Source organism: Schistocerca gregaria, chromosome X, assembly GCF_023897955.1.
Source record: "Schistocerca gregaria isolate iqSchGreg1 chromosome X, iqSchGreg1.2, whole genome shotgun sequence".
Classification (NCBI taxonomy): Eukaryota; Metazoa; Arthropoda; class Insecta; order Orthoptera; family Acrididae; genus Schistocerca; species Schistocerca gregaria.
The window spans coordinates 615,560,675-615,571,794 of record NC_064931.1 but is presented as its reverse complement, the minus strand read 5'-3'; positions in this window follow the sequence as shown (position 1 = coordinate 615,571,794).

Sequence of the window (11,120 nt, the reverse complement as noted above, 5' to 3'; positions counted from 1 at the left end):
AACAGTTGGCCCCAGTCTACAGACGACTGAACAAGCATGGTTTATTCGCCCGGAGACCTGCAAGGTGCATTCCACTGACCTTCATCACAGGAGAGCCCGTAAAGCCTGGTGTCAAGAACACAGTACATGGTCATTGGGACAGTGGTCCCAGGTTATGTTCACGGACGGGTCCACGTATAGTCTGATCAGTGATCCTTGCCGGGTTTTCATCTGGCGTGAACCAGGAACTAGATACCAACCCCTTAATGTCCTTGAAGTGTTTGATGGTGTGGGGTGGGATTATGATTGGTGCATGTACACCCCTGCATGTCTTTGACAGAGGAACTGTAACAAGTCAGTTGTATCGGAACGTCATTTTGCAACAGTATGTCCGCCTTTTCAGGGGTGCAGTGGGTCTCACCTTCCTCCTGATGGATGATAACGCACGGCCCCACCGAGCTGCCATCGTGGAGGAGTACCTTTGAAACAAAAGAAATCAGGCGAATGGAGTGGCCTGCCGGTTATCCAGACATAAACCACATCGAGCATGTCTGGGATGCTCTCGGTCGACGTATCGCTGCACGTCTTCAAACTCCTAGGACACTTCAGGAGCTCCGAGAGGCACTGGTCCAAGAATGGGAGGCTGTACCCCAGTATCCGCTCGACCACCTGATCCAGAGTATGTCAACCCGTTGTGCGGCCTGTTTACGTGTGCATGGTGATCATATCCCATATTGATGTGGGGGTACATGCGCAGGAAACAGTGGCGTTTTGTAGCACATGCGTTTCGGGACGGTTTTCTCAACTTATCACCAATAGCGTAGACTTGCAGATCCGTGTCGTGTGTGTTCCCTATGTGCCTATGCTATCAGCGCCAGTTTTGTGTAGTGCTACGTTGTGTGGCACCACATTCTGCAATTATCCTTAATTTATGAACATGAGTGTAGATCAGCACCTCTTTTCAACTGACAATACACTGGCAAGTTCAACATCTTGACTTCAAATAGAAAGTATGCACGGAAACTAGGAACAGAACCGTATCAGAAAGTAAACGAAAGGAAATACAAATGCTGATACACAGACACCAGTTCTAAAGGCGGAAACACAATTATATGAAGAATTTGTGAAATAAGTGTGGGCAGGAAAGGGGGAGTTTGCCCTTTTATAGTGTATGGAGAAATTAACAGCTGGTACAATTACAATAAAAGTTATCGAGTACTAAAATACCAGAGCATTTCCCAGGCGCGAAGCTGTCGTAAATGCAGATATCGAAGGGGTACCCTCTAGTACGTATCTCCCAAATCTTCCAGCGTCTTGACGGACGAAGTGAATGCAGCACTGCCATCGTCCGAATTAAGACCTCTTTTGACTACAATGTGTCTTAACAGTTTGAACATTGAGACAAAAATGCAAATATTATATAATATATCGGAAATTAAATATTACCCATACATCTAAAAATGCTCTAAAATACAATATTACGTTACTTCAGTTATCTAAAAACGGTATATTTTTTAATGTATTTGTTTGTTTCATATCTTCTCCCAGAATTCATTGAAGTGTTTACAGATTTCAGTTTTTTCAGTTACACTTTCCTTAGTAACCTTTGTAATTGGTGCAACGCATCATCAGTGCCTTCAGCGACATGAATTTTGCTGCGCAGATGAGCCTAAATGAAGATACGTTACTCCCACTAAGAACAATTCAATCTATTCATTGGACAGACAAGTAGATCATTTAGGTTAAGGTTCAGCGGTCCACTTATCCACCACTGAGCGAATCATTTAGCAGATTATTATTTTCCACTCCCTCATCACACACACAGAACACCTCCACATTTCTTCTACATCCTTCAAACTCTACTCCAGATCCATTGTTTCACTTCACTGACGCATCTCAACAAACCTTACACCTACACACCTCTGTATGCTCTCCCTACGCAATTTTAAGTGACTGCCTGTCCCAGTTAAATAAATCCGTTCCAGAATTAACACTTCTTACGAGATCTAACCCTCTCATCAGCCCTCCCTAATCCCATCCCACACTCTTTTACTCCTTCATCGTCATAAGGATAGCCTAGCCTCCACCCCAGTTACACCTAGTCCAAATATCCTGTTTCCCGAATTCCCCCCCCCCCCCCCCAGCCCCCACCTTTGCCCACTCTGCACCAATCCCTTCTTCTCCATTGATAGCTCAAACCTCACTGCTCCTGAGCCGCTCAGCCTCCAACAAGTTTTCTCCTCCTGAAGCACATAGTTCCCATATTAACACAGTGGAGTGCTTCACAGTTTTATCAGAATTCCTTCTACAAGACATAATATGTAATCATAATTTTAATAATTGAAAACGTATGAATATTCTATATTCTTTCTTAACAGTCAATCTGTGTAACTAATTAACAAAGCTTTGTACTTCTTTTAAAATAGAAAAATGGTACTGTCAGTTGTAGGAGAATTAAATTAACATTATCTAAAGCTGGAGCATATACACTGAGGTTACAGAAGTCATGGGATAGCAGTATGCACATATGCAGATGGCGATAGTATCGCGTACAAAATGTAGGAAAGGTCAGCACATTGGTGGAGCAGTAATTTGTACTCAGGTTATTACAGTGGCCGGAGGTTATCACTTAACGACCGCGAGCAGCAGCGTTTACTTACAGTTGTCAGTGCTAACAGACAAGCAACACCACTCAAATGCCCGCAGAAATCAATGTGGAACGTACGAGAAACTTATACGGTAGGACATTATGGCGAAATATGGCGTTAATGGGCTATGGCAGCAGACGACCGATGAGAATGCCATCGCTAGAAGCACATCACCTGTAGCGCCTCTCCTGAGCTCGTGACCTTAGGCCACAGGAAAACAGTAACCTGGTCATATGAATCACGATTTCTGTGGGTAAGAGCTGATGGTATGGCTCGAGTGTGGTACAGACAGCACGAAGCCATGGACCCAGGTTGTCAGCAAGGCGCTGGGCAAGCTGGTGGTGGCTCCCTAATGGTGTGGGCTGTGTTTACATGGAATGGATTTGTTCCTCTGGTGCATTGAACAGATAATTGATTGGAAATGGTTACGTTCACCTACTTGGAGATCTTTTCAGCCATTCAGGGACTTCATGTTTCGAAACAACTATAGAACTTCCAGGGATGACATTGCGCCACGTCGCCGGATCACAGTTGTTCGCAACTGGTTGAAGAGCGTGTTGGACAGTTTGGGCGAATGATTTGGCCACTCAGATCGCCCGACATGAATCCTTACAAACAATTATGGCACGTAATCTAGAGGTCATTTCTTGCACAAAATCTTGCGCCGGCAACACTTTCGCAGTTATGGACGGATATAGCGGCCGCATATGGCTCAATATTTTTGCAGGTGACTTCCAACGACTTTTTGATTCCTTTCTACGTCGCGTTGCAGCGCTCCGCACAGCAAGAAGAGTAACGACACGATATTAGGGAGTATGTCATGACTTTTATCACCTCAGTGTACTTCACAACGTGTTGTTCCTATGAGGAACGGTGACAATTTTTTGAATTTCCTGCTTCTCAGAAACTTAATATGATATGATTAATAGTACAAGTTTTTGAAGTCCCATTCGTCAAATAACGTTCGATTCGAAAAGGGATTACGCAGCACTAAATTACCAGTCTAAAATCTTTTTCAAGCGGGTTCCTAATAAAACTCGATATTTTTTGAAAGAGGAGAGTGGCATAATCTCTTGCCTCACACACACACACACACACACACACACACACACACACATACATACATACATACACACAAACGCAAACACCCATACACACAGACGGACGCACGCACGCACGTTAGAGTCAGAGATACACTACTGGCCATTAAAATTGTTACACCAAGAAGAAATTCAGATGATAAACGGGTTTTCATTGGACAAATATATTATACTAGAACTGACATGTGATTACATTTTCACGCAATTTGGGTGCATAGATCCTGAGAAATCAGTACCCAGAAAAACCACCTCTGGCGGTAACAACGGCCTTGATACGCCTGGGCATTGAGTCAAACAGAGCTTGGATGGCGTGAACAGGTAGAGCTGCCCATGCAGCTTCAACACGATACCACAGTTCATCAAGAATAGTGACTGGCGTATTGTGACGAGCCAGTTGCTCGGCCACCATTGACCAGACGTTTTCAATTGGTGAGAGATCTGGAGAATGTGCCGGCCAGGGTACCAGTCGAACATTTTCTGTATCCAGAAAGCCCGTACAGGACCTGCAACATGCGGTCGTGCATTATCCTGCTGAAATGTAGGGTTTCACAGGGATCGAATGAAGGGTAGAGCTACGGGTCGTAACACATCTGAAATGTAACGTCCACTGTTCAAAGTGCCGTCAATGCGAACAAGAGGTGACCGAGACGTGTAACCAAAGGCACACCATACCATAACGCCGGGTGATAACGCCAGTGTGACGATAACGAATACACGTTTCCAATGTGCGTTCACCGCGATGTCGCCAAACACGGTGCAACCATCATGATGCTGTAAACAGAACATGGATTCATCCGAAAAAAATGACGTTTTGCCATTCGAGCACCCAGGTTCGTCGTTGAGGACACCATCGCAGGCGCGCCTGTCTGTGATGCTGCGTCGAGGGTAACCACAGCCATGGTCTCCGAACCGATAGTCCATGCCGTTGCAAACATCGTCGAACTGTTCGTGCAGATGGTTGTTGTCCTGCAAACGTCCCCATCTGTTGGCTCAGGGATCGAGACGTGGCTGCACGATGCGTTACAGCCATACGGACAAGATGCCTGTCATCTCGACTGCTAGTGATACGAGGCCGTTGGGATCCAGCACGGCGTTCCGTATTACCCTCCTGAACCCACCGATTTCATATTCTACTAACAGTCATTGGATCTCGACCAACGCGAGCAGCAATGTCGCGATACGACAAACCGCAATCGCGATAGGCTACAATGGGACTTTAACAAAGTCGGAAACGTGATGGTACGCATTTCTTCTCCTTACATGAGGTATCACAACAACGTTTCACCAGGCAACGCCGGTCAACTGCTGTTTGTGTATGAGAAATCGATTGGAAACTTTCCTCATGTCAGCACGTTGTAGATGTCGCCACCGGCGCCAACCTTGTGTAAATGCTCTGAAAAGCTAATCATTTGCATATCACAGCATCTTCTTCCTGTCGGTTAAATTTCGTGTCCGTACCACGTCATCCTCGTGGTGTAACAATTTTAATGGCCAGTAGTGTAGAAATATCATACAATGTCGGGGAGTTATACACTAACGACCACAGACAGCAAGTGAGTCGTAAGAAAATGATTAATCTAATACATTGACTACTTCCTTTTATCTATAATTCCTTTGCGAGAGGCAAAATGACACTGCCTTCTCGAAAACCGTAAAGTAGAAGAGGAAAAGCGGGGTACGTGGGCGGACTTCCCGGAAAGCAGTGTCGGGGGCGAGGCGGAGACAGGCGGACCACGTGCAGGTCGCGCGGGCGCCAGCGTAGGTGTGGTGCGCCGCCAGTCGATACGCTGGCGCAGATCGGACCGACAGCGCGCGGCGCGCAGCGCGCAGCGCGCAGCGATGCCACGATGCGGGCTCATTAGGCGCTTCCTCGCGGCAGGCCATTAATCCTGGCAATGGCAGTTTAATTATATACCCACTGTCAGCTCCACTTGGGACCTGGCCTTTGTTAAGCGCGTGCCCTTTGATGTGTGTGAACTAAGCGAAAACCCACGTCCCCCTAAAATTTCGAAAACGTAAGAGCCGATATTCGACGCGACTGATGGCAATAGCTCGTACGCGAATGTCCCTGAATCATTTCTCTTTGATGATGCTCATTTTTCTTCTGGATACTGGTTTCCGAAAGACTCGAAAGCTGGATGTTGTCGCTTCCAAGTCAATTTTTATCACAGAACAAATTCCACTGATATCATAATTGTAAGTTTGCCGCAGAGAACCACCACGGATCACTATTTAACCTTTATTTTCCAAATTCATCGTTTCATGTGGATACAGAGACGGCATTACTTGTCCAGTCTCAGGTGGTACTACGTCGCCAATGTCATCGCCGGAGCGGTTCTAGGCGCTTCAGCCCGGAACCTCGCTGCTGCTACGGTCGCAGGTTCGAATCCTGCCTCGGGCATGGATGTGTGTGCTGTCCTTAGGTTAGTTCGGTTTAAGTAGTTCTAAGTTTCGGGGACTGATGACCTCAGATGTTAGGTCTCATAGTGCTCAGAGCCATTTGAACCTTTTTTTTTATATATATATCGCCGTTGACGGTAAACGTGTTGTCATCAGTGACAACTACTTTTTGAATCATTGAGCCTAATACAGAAACTTCTCGTCATTGATCGTCTCTTACAACACACAATTTTTGTCTTTTAGGTTTCACTATTTTCTCGAATCTTATGTTACTAGCTATTTTGTCAATGGATAATATGTTAAGGGTAACTATGCTTGTTTGATAACTGTTTAACAGATACCAACCTGTAAACACATGAGATATTTCCATCGCTTGGTTGATTATTCCTATTACGTTCAGATCATCATCAGACACGAGGTGCAGACTATATTAATGAGAGGTACCACTGATCGTCTGTTGTATGTTTCTTCGTCGCACTGTGCATTATAATAAAAAATCATTTTAAATAACAGTGGTTCGAAATGCAAGTGAAGCTAGCATCTGTTGGTAGGATTGAATGTATGACTCAGGTACCTACAATGAGAAGTCTCTATTTTTTTTTAAAGATTCCACGATGCTGCGTCACTTCTTACCGTACTATTTGTTATTAACAGCACAAACACAGAACTTACAAAATGAGAAACTCTTTCACACAAAGGCCGATTGACGCAAACAGTGACTGAGTAATGTAGTAAATCGGCACGAACGTGCATTAGTAGCGATGCTTATTTAACAGTCTATGAGACGAACGTGTTTTCTGACAGTGATAGATAACAACTACACGAGCGACTAAAATTTGTAAACATGTGTTCATTATTACAATATGTAGTTCTGATGCCTCATTCTAACAGGCGGACAATTTTTGGGTAATTAAATTAAAATTTTTGTTGTAAGAGGTAGCTTACTATTTAACAGTCTTTTCACACTGTAGAGTTTTTATCACACAAATAAGTTTCAACTGCTCAAATATACAGAGTAAAGAAATATCCCCGCACTCGGGTTTCACAGCGTGATTCCTTGACTAGCAGCAATATAAAACTGTCTGTGTCAAAAGTGGAGGTCAAAATAATGCTAATTTGGCAACACTGGAATCATATGATTCTTCACCCTAGGTGGCCTTATACATTAGACTACTCGAGGTGGAGAGTCCAATTCCGCGTATAGGAGCAATTTTTTTATTTGCTAGTTTTAGACTGCGCAGTAGGGTATCTGGCTTCTTAATCGCTAGACAGTAATTACAGGAGGTCTTATACAAAACAAGTGTAAATACTTAACACTAACACAAAAATAAGAGTATAATCGTTTTTGTTACACACCTCTGAAGACTGTTCTTGTATTATTCACTGCACACCTCCATGCTTTCTAGTTCATTATCAGTATTACTTCCCTCTCCTGCAGTTCTGCTTTTTTCTCCAAGTAAAAAAAGACCGACTACACCTATCCCATTTTTGGTACATCCTTTCCCCATTTATCGTCCACTACTTAATTCACACTTCTCCTAGTTCCCCTTATCTATGCAAATCACATAACCACATCGCGCAAGTGTATTGTCGCACACTGCTTCATCTATTATATCCGAACCCAGATTCCTTTATGTCCTTCTGCCATTGGTTCCATCGATTCTCACCAACGCACCGACTACCACGCTTGTCACTTTCACGCCCGTTACACTTCGTTACGGCGTTACGTCCCCAATAGGGCTAGCAACCCGCTTTACAAGTAAATATTAAACTTCGTTACAATTTTTACTATCATCTTCATGTAACATCTAATTACACATTTCAGTGTTCAATGTAATAAGCGCAGACATTTTAGTATGCGTCTCCACACATTATTATTATTATTATTATTATTAGTTACATCGTTGTAAAATCTCATCGATTACCGCAAGACAAAAATTGAAATCATCAGCCTCTCACGAGTTGAATAATGCAGAAAGAAAGCTTTTTTCTACAAATCTTGAATCATACACTTAGCCATCGAGATGTTGGAATGGTGAACCATTTATTATTGACTGTCATTCTCTTCCGACCGAAGCACTCCGAAAACGCCACCAACAACAAAATGTAAGAAAAATGATGCAAGTTAGGGTCCATGGCAACTTCGATGAATGAAGTTTCTTCTGCATGCTCTGTTCCTTGGTAAGAGAGTAGCTGCGAAGAAAGTGACGCACAGTTGACGTTTTCCACTTTACAGTCGTGCTCATACCGTACTTTCTTCTTGTGTTTCTCATAAAATACCATGGAAAGTCGTATGGCATATACAAACGCTAAATATGTCGATATCATTTTGGTCCTTGGTGCATGTGATAACAGAGCTGGATATTTCATTGTCTTCGCTTCACCTTCGAGAGACAGATTCTCTCCTTCGACCATCATTGAATGGAGGTATTCCACGGACTAGCCGCACTGTAGCTAACGGAGAAGCTATGCGCTAAGAATCCCAACGAAAGACGCGTAATGTTGCTAGGCAGCTACACAACTCACAGCGCATGATAATGGACGTTAACGCAACATCAGCATACTGAACAGCATCTTCTGCGGATGCAGCTTTGTGAATTGTTCCTGCAATAAAGGTCGCCAACGAAACTTCACAAATATTGTAAAATGGTCTGATGAAGCTGCGTTCACACGAGAGGGTATCTGAATATACACAATTCTAGCCATAAGTGTGAAGTTAACCCACACGTTCTTCATGACGTGGCTGTCAGGTCCGTTTTACCATCAATGTATGGGCGGGAATATTGCGAGACAGTACTGTGGGTCCTTACTTGTCGCCAGCCCAAAGGTACCATGTATTTCTCACAGACAATTAAAGCACCAGAAGATATTCCACTTCGTGTCCCGTAGAGGTTACGATAACAATATGACTATGCACGTGAACACTTTGGAAAAAACACGAGACGGTATTAGAGCAGAGCCTTTATCCGGAAATAGGTAGGTCGTAGGGGTTGATTTTTATGGTCTTTGAGTTTGCATGACTCAAGTGCGGTGGGACAATAGTGTGTCCACAGCCATGACCGACGGATAGCTGTAGCCGCAGCTACTACGACCAGGGCTGCGGCTGGGCGGCTTGGCTGGCATTCGACTGGCCGCAGCTCAGTCGTACGGAGGGTACGGAGATAGATAGCTACGGCTGTGTACCTCTGGAAGCATGAGGAGAAACGAAAGGAGAAGAGATATTGACTGCAACCTATATTGCAACCCCGCTCTGAAAACGGAATCTTTGTTCCTTTTTTGTGAATCAAAACGTATTCAGTTAGCATAGTTCTTGAACAAGACATTTCGAAGAGTGGTCGTTGACGATAATGGCAAATAAGTGGAGGATCTTTCATACACCGCTACATGTAGACATTGGTTTCACTGTAGATATTGTTAATGCATGATATATATTACACAACTACCTACGAAACAGAGATGGTGTACAATTGCCACTGTGGTTCGCGATCCTTGTGTTAGTTGGCGTCAAATCGCAAGGGAATCTGACATGAGCCAGAGTAGTGTTGTTCGTGCTCTGAATCGTCATAAATATCATCCTCAGCTTATCAGTCTCCACCAAGAATTAACTGGTACGGATTGTATGCGTCGCATTTAATTCTGCCGATGGGCTCAACTTCAGATTCAGAGGGATGACACATTTATTAATTTGATTTTATTTTCTGACGAGGCTAAATTCACGAACCATGGAAATGTTAATCTGCATAACATGCATTACTGGGCAATTGAAATTCCATGTTGGTAGCTGCAAGTTGCACACCAAAAACTGTGGCCGGTGAATGTATGGTGTGGGATTCTGGAGACAGAATTATAGGCCCCTATTTCATCGAAGGAAATGTTAATGGTAGGAAGTACACCACATTCCTGCAAGAAAAATTAGATCTGTTCTTGGAAGAAATACTATTAGCAACAAGGAACAGGATGCGGTATCAACATGATGGGTGTCCGGCACATTTTTCGCTGATGGCTAGAAATGAGTTGCAGAGACAATTCCCAAATCGTTGGATTGGACGCGGAGGAGATGTGTCGTGGCCGGCTCGTTCGCCAGACTTGACGCCTCTGGATTTTTTCTTGTGGGGATTCGCAAAAGAATTTGTTTATAAAGACGTACTAACTACACCTGAAAATATGCGAGAGAGAATTGTCAGGGCATGTGCTTCGATAAGTGCCGATGTGATAAGGAACACCGCTCAATCCATGATAAGAAGATTGCACCATTGCACAGATACCAATGGTCATCACTTCGAACACTTTCTGTAAATGGACGTCCATACCTCCTTTGTGACCTTCGTTGACCTTCAAAGACCTTACTGTTACACATCATTGGATTCATCTCGATAGCCACTGTCAGAAAATAACTACCAAACTATAGAATTCCATTAAAAAAAAACAAAGTTGACCATCATATCTCTGAAGTGACCCCACCTAAAAAAAATCTCCGTCCTTACAGGCCTTCTAACAAAATAGTGACGTACAGTATTCTTCAGAGAAAAACACTAATAAAAACGTTAGCATGTGGACGTAACGTGCTGTTCATGTCTCTTCTGTAACTACGTGACATCACTGTTCTTTTTGTATCCATAATTAATTCGGTTCCCTCCGATACACACGATTGAACTACTAAGGAGTTACTCAAGCGTCAACTTTACGTTACAAATTACTCCGGATATACTTAACATTTTACAATGTAACAAACGGCATTGATTAAGTATTTGTTTCTATTTTCAGTTGTGCTAAAAATAATAACAAGATTCCATTTAAAAAATATGTGTTGAAAACCATACTTTCGTGCATTTCTCGATGGTTTGTATTAACCAGTTCCACCAACCCCTCTCCTCACTTTCGGTCTGTGGAATTGGTTATTCAGTGTTTGTTGTGGTTTGGGACGTGTTTCCAGTGGTAATGTTGGGTGACTCACCCTGAATATATATGAGACCTCACTGTAAAATTCCTTGTA